Source organism: Dermacentor variabilis, chromosome 1 (assembly GCF_050947875.1).
Source record: "Dermacentor variabilis isolate Ectoservices chromosome 1, ASM5094787v1, whole genome shotgun sequence".
Classification (NCBI taxonomy): Eukaryota; Metazoa; Arthropoda; class Arachnida; order Ixodida; family Ixodidae; genus Dermacentor; species Dermacentor variabilis.
Window position 1 is genome coordinate 123,025,682 of NC_134568.1, and position 19,239 is coordinate 123,044,920.

Consider the following 19,239-nt stretch of genomic DNA (forward strand, 5'->3'; position numbering starts at 1 on the left):
GAAATTGGATCGCGGCTTGAAGGCTAAGTTGCAAAGAGTCAGAAGGAATTATCAACAAGATCCCCTATTATTTGTAAAATTGAAATCTTCGAATTAGATTCATACAAACGCACAGCTTCCAAATACCGACTAACCACCACGGTCTCCACATGCAGGATGGCTTCGTGTCGCATCGCCTCCAGTAGTTCGTACAATGCGTACTTCGTAGAGCAAAATGCACGTGACAATTTAGACCTACTTTATTACAACAGCCTTTAAATTCTCGGCAATGTTTTTTTAAGAAGGCCACAGCAGGCAATTTTGTAGCGGACGATATATCAATGGTGTGCGCATCCCCCCTCCCCCCCCCCCCCCGAAAAAAATATATATAGGAAGAAAGGAAATTGTTACTGAAAAGAATAAGTAATTTCCTGCTTTCCATCTTCAGCAGAATGTTCCTCAAGTTTCCGTCAAGACAACGAGTTTAATTACATTGAACTGCAATTTCTTGTGTTTCGGTGCATTTCAGTTGGGTGCCAGCCGTAGGCCATTCTCTCAGCTCGGCACAAGTTCATGCTACCGGAAAGTTGTGCTGATAGGGGCACTGATAGTGGTGCACTCTTTCTTGTGCGGTGCAATAAAGTTGAACGGTCCCATGGTGGCCCCAAATATTTTCCTTTTATTAGCTGATTCCTTCTTTCTTCCTTTCCTTTTTTGCTATGCATGCATTCCTCCTCCTGTGTAGCCATGCGAACCCGCTCTCAGGTACGAGCCATGTTTTCCGGCCACAACAACTACTGACGTAGTAAATAAGTATATATATATATATATATATATATATATATATATATATATATATATATATATATATATATATATATATATATATATATATATATATATATGTATTTCTGAGCCAGTTGCGAGCCTGTCGCTGTCTAGGGAAAGCGGTACGATATATGCGACTCTCGCATATAAGTCGGGTCATTTTCCTACCACAGTGAGCAGATGTAGCGATTCGCGAGTGCAGTTTACCGTTGGCCTTGCGGTTAATCGCTTTTACGCGCCAGAATCTTGTTGTCCTGAGCCAGGCATCTCCTAAGCTCCGCTTCAGGGTTTCATTACGGGCTCGCGACAACCTGCGTGTTCTAATGTTACGCCCGAAATGTTGTTACGCAAAATACGCCCATAAAAATGGGTTATTTCGACACGCCGACGTTAAGCGAGCAAACAGCATTAAGAGTGCAAGGCCAGCCAGTTGAAACGCGTAAATTATCTCTATCTTCTCTCAGTGAGGAGAACGCGTTTGTGCTGCAAAGCATAGAAGAAAGACGTTGCTCAAGGATCATTCATCTTGTGAAATTCTCGAAACGAACACGTGCCACGCCGCCAGCCTTGCCTTCAGTCTTCGGCGTGGCACAAGCACATGCACAGCATGCGCTGGCGTGGATGCGACAAACGGCTTCTTTGCATGCTAAGGTCGCCTGCAAAAAGGCCTTATCGAGATCAAGCTAGAAGAAAAAGTGGTATAAAGTGTGTGTGGGGGGGGGGGGGGAGGAGAGCTCGATTCCGTGCTGGTGAGTTGTAAGTGACGAATTACATGTAATTAATTACTTGCGATCAATTACATTTTCTGGTACGGTGTTGTAAGTGACTGGTTACTTTTGTTGCTTGGTAATGCTCACTGTATAATCCAGTTACATTTTTTCCCGGAACCAATTGCATCTGACCAGTTGCGTTATTGACGAGACAAGCTTTAACAGACCACGCAGCTTCACGGATGCGTATGTGCAGACAACAAAACCAACTTGGGTGCATTTGTTTTCTTATCCGGCAGATCGCTCTCAGTATATACCGGGGTGTCCCACCTGACTTAAGCCCAAACTTAAAAAAATATGCAAATGCCACGCAGCTGGACAGAACCAAGGTAATGTTGTTTGCCGTCACTTGGAGACACTCAGAATATTTTTCGCATTGCGCCTATTTACATAATTAATCTTAAATAATTAATCAACTTCTCAGAAATTATAATTAGATGAAAAGTGTCAACGAGAAAATAGTAGAGCAACATCAAAGAAAATTCCCGAACCAGCTTTCTGTAGCGCAATACGTGCTGCATAAAAGGGTTTTTTTTCAAGTATGAGAGAAGCCCGCGATACATGCAAAGTGCTCGGGCGGCCAGACGGGCGGCCATATTTTCGTGTATTCGCGGGTTGGGCGCCGTAAAAACGACAGAAACGTCACCCAACAAGCTTGCAGGCATGTGCGGCTTAGTAAATGGGCATAGTCAATTAAGGCAAGGCATGCAATGTGAACCACGCCAAGCGTTTTATTGAGTGCAAAACTGCAGTAGTTTACAGGACTGCGCTATCATGTGGGTGGTGCTACGTCGGTCAAACTGGCCGGTGCATAAATATGAGGCTGCGGGTGCATCCTGCGACCGTACAGGCGATAGGGGGGATTCGGCACCTCGCGGACAATTGTAGAAGATGCCCACGTCGCCCTTGCTACGATAAGACCAGTGCGCTTAGCCGTCTCGCAACACGAGAGGGAAATCTGCGAAGTTTTAACAATTGTAAGAGAAGCAGACGCCTGCGTTAGCAGTATTTTTTTTTTTTTGCACTTTCGGACAAGAAACTCAATTATCCGCGAAAGCGTAGACCGCCACATGGTCTTGATATAGGTGCACAGTGATAACGTCTTTCGAGTGCTATATACGGTTGCTTGTGCAGGTAATAAATTGAGTTGAAGTCCAACATGGTCCCACGTTCTTTATTTAGTCCCGGTCCTGTTACGCTAGGAATCATCTCTTATTATGCTCGTTACCAACTAGCCCGACTTTCTGCTTGAACTATTGCAAAGGAGCAACATGGAGGGAGATTCAGCTCTACCGCTAGGATTTCAAACTCAGGAGTAGCAAGTCGAAATGAAATTGGGCCTTATGGCAAATGTTAAATGAAATAAATGGGATTAATCCGATACTTCTAGTAGGATGGTCTAGATGAAATGATACGTAAAATTTTATTTGAAAAAAATTTCGCATAATTTAACCAGGTTTCTTGTAAAATAACTAAATCAGGATTAAGCTGAGTAGTTTGACAAGATACGTCTACAGAAGCAGAATATAAAGAGCGACAGATACACTGAAGCAATTTCAGTGACCCTATGGTTTAGAAAGGCCCGCAGTCGAAACTGCCTTCTGTAGATTGCTTTCTTTCGGTATTGACCGTTTTTGCGCAGCAGTTTGTTCTAGAGAAACTAGATGGCGTTTTAGGCGGCGCGCCTCATGTCGCCTCAGCGGCAGCGCACGAATACGAAACCATTACCGCTTCCACCTTGCTTCTGCGCGATCAGCTGTCGGAAATGAAACTGCGTCTTCGCTAACGCACTGCGCTCCAATCATACTGGATTGAATCATGTGGATTGAACACGTGTGCAGTCGTTGGCTGCAAAAATAGTGACTGTTAATTAATGGAATCAATCTGTGTAGCCAAGTTCGCGGACCGTTGCTGCAACTGTCCGTACGTCTTCCAGGCACTTCGAGATGGAGGGCTCTCTTAGAGGATACAGAAATTTGCTCATCTGCCAGCGTTGTGTCGCTAACCTTCAAAGAAAATCCTTCAGCCCCGGAACGTCGGCAAGAGTGAATGCCAATCGTTAAACAATGACAGAGAGAGTAGCGCTGCTTCCTGCCATAACACGTTTCGCGGACAGTGTCTACACACGTCTACCCCAACTGGCACGGAGACTTACGCCCATTCTATAGACAACGTGTCAATAAGTGAATGGGGCACCCTTGAATATATGGCACTATACAGGGTGTCCCACCTAACTTTAGTCAGAGTTTAAAAATATGCGAATGCCACGTAGCTAGACACAACGAACGTAATGTTGTCTGCCATCGCTTGGAGATACTCGTATTATTTTATTTTCATTCTACCTAATTACATAATTTATTTCATCAACTTCTCGAATATTATAATTACATGAAAAGGTGTCAATGTGAAAACTGTACAGGAACTTGAAAAACTCCCGATACAGCTTTCTGTTGCTCAATACGTGGTACATAGACAGAACGGTACCATCTTCTTTAGGAGCAATAATAATAGTTGAAGAGGCGATACCGATGGCCGAGCAATGTCAGCGTCCAACATTGCTTGCAGTTCTTTCTTTAACCGTGCCTTTTCCCTGTACGTGTTGTAAGGGGCTTTCCTGACCACTGTTTTATCTGTGATATACGAAGGGCAGTGCATGAGTCTTTATCGCTAGAGGGTAGCTTTCGATGCAAACAAGCTTGGGTACTTTATTTGGATCTATTGTTAAGTTTGTTAAATAATTGTGGCGCACTTGCCCCTTCTTTGGGAGTCTCCATGCATCGCGTTGTCTTCAGCTAACTCCTTATCTTACCGGTAAAGGTTATAATCTTTAGCTATTACCATTTGGGTCTCAGATAATAAGAAGTTGTAGCTGACATCAGATATAACTAGCACTTCACTACTAACAAGCTGTCCTTGAAATTCAGCGTTTACAGAAAACCTACTCGTTATATGAAGTTGGCGTACCATCGCAGCGCTGGACGCGCAATGTTTTGCCAGTGTTCAGAAGGTGGTCGTCTATACAGGTTTTGTTAATTATAGACATGGTGGCTCTGCTATCCACAAGGACACTCATCTCAATGCCGTCAGCCTTGATGGGAACATGCAGTATAAGATACGACGTACGCAGTTTCTTCGTTTTCCACTATCTTCAAAACGGCTGTATTGACGCTGAGCTTCACTTTCTAAGCCGCTGCGATAGTAGGGAACTCTGCACTCGGATCCGTCCTTTTCCAAACGTGATCCAGGCAACGCATAGTGTAGTGCAGGCAGTAGCTCGTCTAATGTCTTCGGGGTTTCCAGTTGCGCCTGTCTTTGTAAGTACACGGGTAACCCATGGGTTAGCAAATACTGGAATATAATTCAATGTATGCGCTAAACCAAAGGTTGCAGCGCAAGCTGAAGGACAAGAATAACAGAAAGGCACATCTGACACACACATCGTTTGTGCACATTTCATTTCATTTCATTTCATTTTTATTTCTTAAAGACCCCGCGACGGGGTATTACATAAGGGCCTTTCTGTTGTCCTTGTCGTTCAGCTTGTCCTACAACAAAATAAGATATGCCGTACCTACAGGCCCCTATAGCTATCCTCAGAGGTTGCTTTAAGGTGCCTGTTGTTTATTTGATTTCAGAGAAATGCGACTTTTAAAAGCTTTTTTTCAATGAGATACAGTGCAGTTCGACATAAATGCGCTGCATTTTAAAGAAATTTAAAGGACTGCAAATGAGCACCCTTTAAGGGGCTGCCGGGAGCAGACGTGCAGTGACTATGTTATGCCTGTCCTTGCAAGTTGTTTTTAAGTACTTGGGTAGATGTGTACAAAAGCTAGGCATTTACATGACGTTGCTAGCCGGGATTTGACTAAAAACGCAGCACAGGATGTTATAGGCAACGTGAATGCTCACCCTGGGTTCACGGAAAAGCCTGTGTCAAGTAAATTCCTAATTAGTGCATACATACATACATATATATATATATATATATATATATATATAGGTATGTACGTCACTCGTGCGGTCATTCTCACCTATCAGTTGCGGATAATATATGGCTGATGTTTGCTTCAAGACCAATGCCACTGAATGCTGCACAGTGTCTTAAAAGCCAGCAATTTTCCAATTTGGGAGAGTGTCGGGCTACGTGTTATCGCCTTTCGTTTCATAAACAAGGCGCACTTTCTCACGGGATGGCATTGATGGAAAAGTGAAAAAAAGATCGACCAGGTCAACATCGATCGGTTGCATGTGTTGTATTGGCGAGCTTGAGTGTTTTGAGTTTGACGCGAATGTTTGCGGAGTAAAAAAAGAGATAAAGTTGCAGCTTGCGGGGTCAGGTTTCCAATAAAGCCCCCAACTCAGATTGCTCTGGCACAAAAGGGGCGAATAAGTATTCAGAATGTGTAGCTCTTCCTTCCTCGTTAAGAAGTTACTTTTTTTAGGTTCCTGCTGACGTCGAAGTACGCCTGCCTTTTGGCGACATCTGCGGTACTTTTATTAGCGTAGTGCGCATTCTCTACTGTTTTACTTCTGTTTATTACTGCACTTCCACTGCAGTGGTAAACAACAAAAATGACAATTAACTTGAAGGGATATCATTATTGTAACGACGATGCAGCTAAGTCACATTTCCTAAAATGTACCGACGACCGTTCCCACGCTCTGAAGAGATAACTGTATTAAAGATTGACATCTGCAAGAGTCAAACTGAGTTACGAGACTATAGTAAAGTCTGAGGCCTATGTCCATAGAGTTAGTTTGTCTGAAGCGGACAGAAGGACCTACTTTCTTTTGTTGGGTTTATTGCTAGATAATTACAATTGTAATGAATGCGAATGTATTTTTTGTTCAGTTCCCATACGCTGAATGCTGATTACATGCAAAATCTCTGCACATACTTCACGATGCTCTCCCATGTTCATGTGCTCTATTTACGCTAAAAAAAAGTTTTGCACATCGCTCCTCTTTAACGGAAACAACTGAATTTTGTGACATTCGACTTCGTTAAAAAAAAAAACACATGTTACGCATTTTTATTTATGCGATAGGTGTAAGAAAATAAACTATGTTCCGAATGCAGAAATACAACGAGAACTGTTTCCCCGTAGGGTTACATTAATTTGTTTTTGATATGATCACTTTTTTTTTCTCTTTTGACATCGACCTAATGCCGCTCGCACGTTTCTTGCCAGTCACACGTGCAACGTTCTATAGCATGAGCACATGATCACATAAGAGATGTGCCGTACCTAATAGGCTACTTGAAGTAGTAAATAAGTAGCAATGTGATTTTATTTTCCACTTCCTTTTTTTCTAACACCTGCGTCTAGTAACGACGAAAAATTGTGGCACCTACGACTGTCGCCGTTCATACTCAACGTCGAAGGCTAGATGCCAAATGCATCTTTAGGTTACACTTGTTGGAAGCAAAAAAAATTGAGTAAGAAATCTTTTATATTCTCGCCTCGAAGGACAGATCGAGCAAAGAAACCTAAGAAAGGGAGCGAAACAAAAATTATGCTTGTTTACATCAACAGGCTATCTATGACAAAAAAAAAAAAACAGAATGTGAACAAAGCATAGTTACAGAACACAGCATAATCAATAGAAATGAGAATGGCATTTCCGCTCGATGTAAGTCAGTGGAACGCCAAAAAACATTAGAGGGCCAGTTTTCAGTTGCTCCATATAATCAAAAAAATTTTGCAAACAGAACGTCGATTAAACCTCAATGGTGTTTTTTCTAGCGTTGATGAATGATGTTATGGTGTCATGAACTGTCCTTAAAACCTTCCGTAACTTAAAGACGTGCCCTTAAGCTTTCGCGCGCTGCTTAAGGGGGTATGATAGGGTGCATGAGCCAACTTGGTTTTAGCTTTATATCTCAACAACTGTTCTATATATTAGCGTGAAATTCTTCACGCTCAATAGGAATAGCGTTGGCATTAATTGGTGTAATTTTTTCACTGCAGCCTTTCTATTTTTTTTTTGTAGTTGAGAACGAAATTTTAAGCTATGATGGAAAATAAAATGTACCTTTTCTCAGAAACAAAAAACAGCATGACCGTGAAATTTTGCACAATTATTCCGTATAACAGTGGGTTTAACTGGAATCTTTAAAAAATGCTTTCCCGCATTCACGTCACAAGAACAAAAAAAATATTTCCGTCACATGTCTCGTACCGTGGAGGGTCTTTTTAATAATCTTTTTTAAAAATTATAACTGAGCGATTTTTTCAAACAGTTAGGTTCAGATTACTTGCAAAGGATGTGAGTATAATCTGGGAAATTTTCAGCGTAATCGGCTGTATAGTTTCCCAGAAAAGGTACATCAAGTTCCGAAAAATTTGAAGAAAGTGATATTGAGAAAAAAGCATATTTAGGTTTGCACCCGCACTACAACGGTTCAAAATGCACCAGCAGAGTACACACACTTTCTGGCTTTTTTGGTGTCTTCCCCAAAGCCTTTCTTCATGTTTCTCTTTTTTCTGCGATGCTCCTTGCTTTCCGATGAGCTTCGGAACTCGGCCCTTTCAACACGCCCCTTGTCAAGCCGGTTCAGACCGACTGTACAGAACAATCTGGCGTGATGCCAAGTGTTTCCAAAACAGCGATTCGTGCTTGATTGCCGTCAGTGTAGAACGCCACAGCATGGCAAGCGGCAAGTTTCAACGTGTCAGTGCCAACAAATGTTGTTTTCGGACAGCGGCACCAAATCAGCTGATTCATTGACTCGTTACTGTTTTGTGTCCGGCCGTGGAGACACTTGCTCAGAAGGCATGGTGATAATAAAGCCTGGAACGCTGGCTTGACTACTTCCAGAACAGCAGTTGGTAGGCTGTCTTTATGGCAATTTGCCTCAGTATTACCTTCACTGAGGGCACGGTTGTACCCACACCATGATGACGCTCCTTTGGGGCACAGTCCATGGTTGGGCTCTTCGTCAGTGGATAACTTAAGAAAATAGATTGCCCACACGGCCTTTCGCATGCTTTCTAAGCTATCAGTGTTCTCACGAATGACCTTGCCGTAGTAAAATTGTAGGGAGTCAATATCCTTCTCTGTGAGACGGCCTCTCCCAGATAGTGGAAGTCCATCTGCCAGCTTCTTACCTTTCAAAGTAGTCTTCAGGTTTCTAAGCCTGGTTCCCATAAGCTTTTGCACATGGCCGACACACTCGTGCTTTTCAATGTCTTTGCTATATGGTTTTACTTCTTTCACAGCAACGTATGCCTTGCTGTCCCCGTCACCAATATATTTGGTGTACATCACTCCATGTTTTTCTACAGACAGCGCAAAAATCTTTCCTTGTAAATTGGTTGCCGCGAAACTTCCTCTTCCTCGTCCACTTCCCAGCCGTTCTTACCATAATGAGGCAAAATACCCGACAATACAACGTCAAATAACACGCGCGGAAGGTGCCCACAACAAAAAACAACCAGTAGGCTTCGATTCGCTATAAAAGCACCCCTGGTGGACAAATTTGCAATCGCAACTTATAAAAAATGCCAAAAAGTGAATATACTTAACAGATCTAACCATAGTTATTATAAAAATTACGTAAACACTGAAAAAATGACGGAAAACAACATGTAAACAAACACGTGCGACTGTCATTTTTAAATACCAGGAGGCGCGGTTTTTGGCGCCATTTTTAAATGGCTTAGAGCGCTCCTACGCGCTCGCCACTGCACTGTTTTGCTCCCCACAGTGTGTATTATTTTTTATTGATGAAATCAAAAAAGTCAGTTTTTTGGTCAATTTACCCCCTTAAGGTGGCACCACTGCACAGCGGACGCTGTTACATGAAGAAGGCTGACAGCCGAGTAACTGTGTGGAGCAGCTATCTTAAAGGGACACTAAAGTGAAAAATGATTTCTTCTGCATCAGTAAATTACTTTTCTACAACACCAAAAACACCACCCTTACAACGATAAGACGTTTGGTAAGCCAGAAAAAGTGCAAGAACGAAATACGGGTGGCGACGCCTACTTAAGTTCCCGCGCCTGGTGGCTGTGACGTCATGGAATTTATGGCATCTTCTAGGGCCTACTAATTATATATAGCGGTACAGATAGTACTACTACAACAACTACGGTACTACAAGGAACCAAATATTAAACATGGCAAGTTTCAGGAACCTTTACTCAGCCAACGCAGCCCAAATGCGAAAACATACTTTGGAATCCATGACGTCACGCTGACGTACCGGCGCTGGGGTTCTGGCGTGAAATTCAAATACTGATACTTGGACCTTCATTTTCTCATCTAATAATCAAACTATTTTTTAGAAGTGACTGCCTTCAGGGTTCTGAAACAATGCTTCTTTATTCTAAACTGATTTATTGTTTCGCTTTAGTGTCCCTTTAAGAGGAAGCTTTAGCTCGGGTGTCTTATCTAATGTAAAAGGAGAATTTCTCTTTCTCAGCAACCACTGCACCAAATTTGACGAGGTTTGTTGCATTTTAAAGAAAACTTAAGATCTAGTGACTCTTGGTTTCGAATTTTCGATTCAGGTTGTTAATATTTATTAAAAAATGGCGAAAATCTAAAACTTTCAAAAAACAAAACTATCAAGTTTACAACTTTGTAACTCAGCAATAAAAATGATAACACAATTCTGTCAATTGCATCTAATAGCACATCTAAAGCGGACATAATAGATATCTTGCACATGAATCTCAAAAATTTGTAATATGGAAATACAGCTTTTGCAGACCCCTTGTAAACAACGTAACGAATTCGCGTAAGGTATAAAATGACACATAGAAGTTGTCCGTTTTGAATGATCTAATAGATGGCGTTTACAGCACCGCAATATCTGTTCTTGATGCAGAGATATCAATTTTTAAACCTCGTGCTTCTCTATTTTTCTAATTTCCGAATTTTTGAAAATTCTTGTAACAAAATTCAGGCCCTAAATCAAAATTCCGCTTGCAACAGTCGCTAGAATTTGACTTTATCTCTCAAATGCAACAAAGTTCATTAACATCGGTCCAGGAGTTATCTCAGAAAAACGTTTTTGCGTTTTACATGTATTTGAATAGGCGCGTCAGAGGTGGCCTGAGCTGGCGCTATCTTGTGCTACAGGTGCATTATTTACGTGTCCTCTCTGTGTCCACGTGCACAGGAGGCTAACATTTTCGCGTAGGCAGTGACACAAGAGTCGCATAGAGGAATTTCTCGACATCAAAGGAGCACGCTCGTGAGAGGGCCACAATGCTTGTGTCATTGCACCGTTCAGCAAATGTGAGACCAAATCATTGACTTTCTACTGCTTTAGGACACTATTTGTAACAGTTCTCTATGTCAAATAAATTACTGACGCCAACAAGCTTCTCCTGAGCGTGACATAAATCCACAAGAGGCCGAAACCTTTAACGATTCCACTGAAAAACGGAAGTTGTCAATTTATTGCGAAACTCCATCCCTACCGCACGAAAGCACAAGACGCGAGATTAAAGCAGGTCTTGTGCGTTTTTGCTGCAACACGGCGCGATCCGCATCGTTTCAAGGCTCCTCGGATCGTACGGTTCCTTAGCGGGCTGTGTGACCACAACTTCTGCCCAGGAGAACGGAGGTCGCCCAGTCGGAATTTTAATCGGATGTTTCGGTTCAGTTCAAGAGCGAACAGATGGAGGACACCGTCGCAGGATTTCTCGGGACAGGCAGACAAAGTGGTACCCCTTGCTGCGCAGTTGGCACCGCTTGGATGGCCTTCAGCGTATCTGTATATTGAATAACAGAAATAGAAGCAGTCACTATTAAGACAACATGAGTGCAGCACATCCTCAATATGGAAACAAACAAAACTAGAAACAAAAATAAGGGTTACCAACGTACATACTAAGATAAACGGTTCTCCAATAGGGAAATAGAAATTGCACCCCATCTGAATAAAAAAAAAATCCAAGACGCGTGTTTTACAGGCGTCATATGTTATTGTACAGAAATATGTTACTGTAGTAACATACGGCGACGCACGTATTTTAGCTGTATAGTTTTATACGTTTTCTATAAGTTATCACTCATAGATATAACTTCTGCTTCTTACGAGTGCTTGCAACATTCAGCACAGGCTTAGGCTTGATTGCAGTGTTTTAATATGCTAATCTCTGTATGCGCATTAGGACAGGAATCCCGCGAAGCGAGCAGCCTTTCGTATTCACGAAGCGTGCATCTGTCGCTGAAGGAGTCTTTTGGGGAAATGTGCAACTGAGCTGCCGTCAAGTGCCGACAGTCCAGGAGATGTATCTGTGTTACACGGCAAATGCTAGCGAGGAGCGAAGTTGCAGGACTAATTTCACCGAGTACATACAGAAGGGCAGCGCTCAAGTGGTTTCGGCGCTCGTCTGCTGAGCTCGAGGTCCCGTGCTCGATTCCCAGCCGCAGCGACCCCCGTTTCGATAGGGGCAAAATGTAAAAAAAAAAACGCTTTTGTTCTCGAGTTTAGGTGCATATATTAAACAACACGATGTGCCGAAAATTAACCCGCGAAGCCTTCCACTACGGCGTGCTTCGATACCCACGGAGCAGCTTCGGGACGTTAAATGCCAAAGTTTAGGTTACGCACATTAATCGTCGCTCTATGCTGGTATGTGTTGTTGGAGGCTTAAAATTTGATGTCGCCTTAGATGACTTTCCTTTGAAAGCTGCTTAGCTGTTACAAGGGCTCAAGGACGTCAAACAATGAAATATCTTTGTACTAGACGGGGTGTCCCAGCTAACATTAGCCAAGCTGTTCAATGAAGAAAGAAGTAGGGTTTAAAATTAGAGTGCAAGATACGATAATAAGACCTATACAGTGTTCGGTCGTCAGACGTCCGACGAACGAACACGAAAGGTCTCATAACTGTGTGTACCGTGTCTTTTTTATCTTTCTTTATTTGCGTTGAGCAGCCTGGTGCACACCATAGATACAAACTGGGACTTTATTGAAGAGAACCAGTTACGTATGCGCGCATATAAAACACACCGCCTGCTCTATGCCGCAGGGCATGATATTGAAAAATAGCAGTTCAGGGGTACGCTTCGCTTTTAAAATCGAGGTCGAAGTCACGCTGTGGCCGCTCGCTTTCGGTCCTTCGCAAGCATGACCTGCTCACAACTCAACGGATCCGATTGCGAGGAGACGCGCGGTGCCCCCAAGTGCCCGTAAGGAATCTAAAACAACCGAAACGCACTTGGATTTCAAACCTCCTTTTTTATCACCTCGCCAAGGTAACCAAAGAGCCGAGGGCCACGAATTTTTCGTTGCATTGTCTGTCTGGAAATACCGCCGTAATTCATGAACGTTGTGTTTCTCCTCTCGTATTCTCGCGTATAAGATTAATTATCCTGGCTTCGACTCAAGGACTACCGCGTAAACGGCCGCGTATACCTGGCTTCGAAAAAAAAGTTCATCAATTACGAAGCGGGGCAAACGTCAACGCTGCGACCGATTCGCATCCTCCAGCTCCAGGACCGACATTAGCAACACTGCGATGCTGTTTCACGACTCCTGTCAGAACTTAATGTTACCTTGTGGCGGGGACATCGACACGCATCGCCTAGCGCACGAATTCCTCCCGTGAGGGATGTCGCAACAATGTCGCATCACAAGAAAGATAAAATCATCACACAAGCATTTTGCTTGTTATATGTCGACTCGCCAATGCCTACGTCAAGCTTACTGTCGCACCTGCATCACCTACTTGCGTGACCAATACAGGCGCACATTGTTGCATACTCAAAATAACTTGTTCTAGGGTAAGTTGGTGCATACTCGTCGAAGACATGGTAGCGCAAGTAAAACAAACGAAAGAAGAGAACACCGAACACGACGGGCGCTGTCCATTGTTACGTACTATTGATGGCACGGCATCGACAACGTCCTCATTTGTAGACGCAAGAATTTCCCCGACATAATTTCGTTGCAGCGTGAAAGGACGAAGACGTCGCCTAGATACACAGGACGAGCTCTCACTCTCAACTGTAGATTTTATTGAAAAATATCGTACATAAGCGATAGCAACACACATAAGATTCCAAAGGAACGCGTGGTCAGATATAAATACGAATCGGACCACGTGTTCCTTTGGATTGTATGTGGGTTGTAATCACTTATACTTGATCTTTTTCAACATAATCTTAACTTAAGAGTAAGCGCTGCTTCTGCCTATATCGTCTACGTCTTCGTATTCTCACGCTGAAAAAAAATTATGTTACCGTACCAACTCGCCAAACTATCGATTCCACTACAACTTTTCCAGGAACAACAATACAATTTAACTAGCACACACAAAAAGAAGAAAGCAGAGAGTTCATAACGCTGTGCGCCGGCTTGTGCTTTCCCATGCGTTGTTCCTGCAATAGCTGTTATGGGCTCACTCCCGTGGTTGCTTTGACGTACGCCGATGTCCGCCGCCCTACATCGAGGGAATGTCAAAATTATGAGCGAGAAAATTACTAAAAAATAAATTATGTCCTAATGCCGTGAAGGTTCAAAATTACGACCAACAAATTGGAAGTCCAGGACTCTATATCTCAGCCATTCTGACTATTTTTTTTTTCAATGTATTTGTTTCACGCACAAGATTCTTGAGGGAAACAAACAGATCAAAGAACTAATGGGTCTCTTCCACAAGCACTGCAACGCAGACACCTACAGAGAACGCCACAGAGTCCCTATTCATCCTTGAAACGTGCTGCTACAGCAAAGTTCGATCTCCACAAGAAGCACTAAAATACCGGTATGGTAAATACATTGCCAATACAGAACACCGATCTGGAAGATATTGAATTTGTTCACACAGATCTCTCAGTTGGACGATCATTTCATTGAAAAACGCTGATGCTACAGCAGTGGGAGAATACTGATCTTGGAGTGCCCGATCGTGTTAGTAGCTGTCACGATTAGCTAAGGACCGCACAACGTCTGCGTACTGGATAGAGCTGGCGTCAGCGTCTTCTCGCACGTCACCTTCCCTGTTGCAGAGGCAATCGTAAATTAAGTTTTCTTCTACATGTAATGGCAATAATTGAGCTCGTCTGCATCGTCTTCATTAGTCTTCTTTTAGCGCTCTGGTTCTTGTACTATTTACTGGATGGCGCTGACATTATTATCGAGGTAGGTAACAGGAGAAAGAAAAGCCGAGTATTTCCACTTCACCACTGGGAGGCACAAGCTTCCACAAACCAATGCGACTAACACTTCCTTTTCTTCATGGAAGAAGTCTGCTCGCTCGCACCTGCGAATGTTCACTCCAACAAACACCGCGCAAAACAGTCTAAAGCTTACTGCGCATCATATTTCACCCGATATAAAAAAATTATGGGGTTTTACGTGCCAAAACCACTTTCCGATTATGAGGCACGCCGTAGTGGGGGACTCCGGAAATTTTGACTACCTGGGGTTCTTTAACGTGCACCTAAATCTAAGTACACGGGTGTTTTCGCCCCCATCGAAATGCGGCCGCCTAGGCCGGGATTCGATCCCGCGACCTCGTGCTCAGCAGCCCAACACCATAGCCACTGAGCAACCACGGCGGGTTAAATTTCACCAGATATCGCGTCACTGCTTCGCGTTACGGACAAAACTGTAATTCTTTCCTGAGAAAAGAGTTTCTTTCGGGCGAAGAATTGTGGACAAAGAGAAACGTAAAATATATTTTTTTTTTATTTGAAACCAAAAGGGGCCGTACACATACGTGGTTGAGGTACCTCGGTGGTAGGGGCCAGAGCATCGAGACAATCAAGCACTTATGTTGAAAATGTCGGAGGCCATGCCATTGGCTAATACTATACTGGGAATTCCTCTTTATCGCGTTGATAAACCACAATGTAGCCCATTTTGGTCATTTATGAATGATGTATAGGTTTACTTTCAATTACTATGGAAAGGGCTAATCTCTGCTGACGCTACATTCCTTATAAAACTATTTGGTGAATTATGCAATTTAAAACGCATCTCTTCTAATTTGTTTTTTTTTCAAGCAATGCGGTAGAGCGCACGTTGAACAACTGTGGGATCTTTTGTTCATAACCACCTATTGGGCCCAACAGCTTTTCTTTTATTCACGTTGCAAAAGCCTTCGGATGTGACATTACAAAAATAGCCTGATTGGAAGCAGATCGTTTAGCCGATCCAACGCACTTGTTGGAATGTGCGTTTGCAGCATAACGAATACGTGCCTGCCCGAAAGGGAAGAAGAAGAAGTCTATCTGTTTGGTCGCTGTCTTTGTGTAGTGCTCTGATATTTCTGTTTTTTTTTTGGACATTTACGGTCAGCATTGACGACGATTGACTAACAAAACGTCGGGTGAAGATTCAGCGGGCCATGCGCCTTACAGGTACGACGTTTCTTTTTTGAGGACCTGGCTATTACCGGGCCACTACAGTGGTCGGAAGCCGAGAACATCGTCGCGAGCCTTATTCAAGTGTAGCAAGCCATATGAATGATACTACAGGCCGTAATGAAAAGCCTGGGGCCTTGCGGGCGTCACAAAGCTTCATAAAGCCGGCACCATTAGTTCTCCACAAATCGGAATCAACTTCGGCAACTTCAGGAATAATGGCTGACGGTGAAGTTGAGAGCAAGGAACCTCGTCTAGAGGACAGCAAATATGATGATACAACATCGAATTATGAGCTAAGTGATGGAGAAGAGGTGAATGAGCATGCACCATTTACTTTGGTCACGTATAAGAAAAAACGAGCAGAAGGCATCCCGGTTCTCTTTCGCACAATAAGCGAAGTTCCTACTTTTTGGCAAGTGAATCCAAACCGAGTGTCTGCCGAAACAGTTTCCGTTGCCAAAGAAAAATGAAGCCATTCAGGGTGACCAGAGGTGGAAGTTTCAATGTCAGCGTTACTTCCTTAGCATCCGCAAAACAGCTTTCGATGCGGTCAAGTGTAGGCGGCCTGGAAATCAAGCCCTTCATCCCAGAGTCATATACCCGAAATGTTGGGAAATAAGACATGTACCTCTGCAGTATACAAGCGAGCAACTCCTAGACTGCTTTAAAGATGCAGGAGTTATATCGGCATGCAGACAGATAAAGTATTATCGCCAGGATGATGGAGCAGTAAGGTCACACCCACTTCACACAGTAATTCTGACTTCCGGAGAGGATCGCCCTATTCCAGGAAGAATTTACTTCGGTTTCACCAGTCATCCTGTCGAGGAATATATAGGACCAGCACTTCGCTGCTATAATTGCCAGTGATTTGGGTACATGGCGAAAAACTGCCGCAGCACACGTCGATGCAAAATCTGCTCAGAAGATCATGACCACAAGGAGTGCAAGTCACTCCTGAGCCTAAACGTGGGAACTGTGCGGGGAACCATGCCGGCTCCTACTCAGGCTGCCCTCAGAACAAGGCAGTGGCACAAATGCATCGACATGGACTTATACATGGAAGACCACCGCGACGCAATGAACCCGCCCCAAATCTTGAGATTTTTCATACAGTGCAAGGTCACCCACCTCAGCGGGCACCGGAACCACCACAGCCAAGAGAACCAACAAGCTATTCCTCTCCAAGAGAACAACCAACGGTGCAATCAAGAGACCAATTAAGAGGATCACCGCCAAGCGCCCAGTCTTATGCCTCAATGCTACGGAAACCCACACGACAACAGGCAGAAAGTAATACACTAGAAAGCTCCAATATTCGCACACATTATTCTCAGTGACCTTACGCACCTACTGCAGAAGTAATGCCAATGCTTTTTCGCAGCTCTTAAGGCAATCCTGTCTGCTCTGCCGGAAGCAAGCAGCCTACCACAAGTGAAAGCCTTGTTGCCTCTGGAAGCACTATTGTGCCAACAATCCGGGACAAAACTGCGGCAAGCAGTAAATGAATAGCCGCTACAGAATTGTCTCCATATTTCAGTGGAATGCCAACAGTCTTCGAAAGAAGTGTGCTGACTTTAGTAAACGGCTTGTACAATACAACTCTCCAATACTTTGCATTCAAGAGGCGGGAATCAGTGACAATTTTCGCCTCACGAATTATGTGATATACAAGACGTCTCGTCAAGGGGCTGTTAGCAGAGTGCCCCTGTGCGTCAGAAAGGACTTAGCATCTTATCATATTCAGTACAGTGATTCAGACTTTCCGGAATTCATCGCATGTATAGCATCCTTTGTTAAGCTCTGCATAACAGATGCATAACGGCACCTACAAACTTCAAACCGGATTTCAGTAGAAGCGCTAGTGGATATCTTCAAAATAGCTCATTCTAGTGTATTTATATCTGAGCACTTCAGTGCATACAACATTATCTGGGGCAGTGATCACTGTGATGCACGAGGTAACGTTATTGAGTGCGCCATAGATAAATGGAACTTGACAGCTTTAAATGATGGGTCGCCAACATTTCTTCGTGAATATAATTATTCAACCTGCATAGACGTTACCCTGTGTTCACATGATCTAGTGAATGGTATGGAATGGACAACATATATGGAAACGCGCGGAAGTGATAATTTTCCGATCCTTGTAAATCAGCCTATCATGTACTATGATATCAGGCGTTACAGCAGACTAACCAAATGGCAAGCTTGTCGGCACCGCCTAACGGATCAAATTAATCAACATACAACAGTGGAAGGATTTACAGAAATTTTGCAAAATAATGTGAACATATGCACAAAGGTCTCAATTCCAAAAGATTATACTGCATTTGACGGACAGTATGAACACCTAAGAGCCATCAGACGCCGATTCGAAAGTTCGTACCGACGGAGCGACAGTTTAGCAGCCTACAAAAACGCTAAGAAAATTCGCAATGTAATATGCAGACGCATGGAAAATTTAGGTAAATGGTACTGGCGTGATTTCTGCGGCTCGCTGTCTCCTCACACTTCTGTGCCACGAATTTTTCTAGTGATTCGTTGTTTAAGTGGACCTGTAACACAGAGCTTCCCATTTCATGCTCTCGCTGTAGCTCGGGACTCGTGTGAGATAATAGTTACAGATGAATTTTCCGATCTTAATTACAGAGCTGCTTTCTCAGCACAATGTGCAGAATTTGATATTTCAGTAGTGTTAGCTAAGCAGAAAATTATTGCTTGCTATTGGACACAACATCCTAAATTAGATCATGCTTTCACATTAAGCGAGCTTCAATGTGCAGTTGCATCATGTCACCAAAAGTGTGCTGCTGGGTCGGACGGCATTATGTACAATTTGCTAAGAAACCTCGGGCCTACAGGTACAAATGCTCCTTTAGTCATCTATAATAACTTATGGATAGACGAAACTGAACCTGACTCCTGGAAAGTCGCTCGAATCATCCCGATATTAAAACCGGGTAAGACGTCCTTGTGCCTTGAATCCTTCCGCCCTGTTATTTTGACCAAATTGTTCATGCAATGTAATAGAGAAAATGATTGACGCGCGACTTCAATGGTGGTGTAATGAAACGGATGTGTTGTCCAACTGGCTTTAGAAAACAAAGCTGCACAATGGATGCAATATTGGATATACTAACCTTTGTGGAGCACGGACGTGCATGTGGAAACTTGATAACAGTATTCTTAGACATCAAAAGGGCATTTGGCACAGCTAGTCACGTTCATTTTCTGCTAAGTATGTTGGAACTCAGAATGTCTGGCAGGTCCTTGTGATAGATTTCTGAATTTTTATCAGGTCGCAAAATATTTGTTCAGACGC

The 19,239-nt window shown here is 43.3% G+C and overlaps 1 pseudogene; it reads right to left on the reverse strand.

Annotated features, from left to right (window-relative positions):
* Positions 1 to 7,983: 7,983 nt before the first annotated feature.
* LOC142583046 (uncharacterized) lies at positions 7,984 to 13,113 on the reverse strand (annotated as a pseudogene).
* Between the last annotated feature and the right edge of the window lie 6,126 nt (positions 13,114 to 19,239).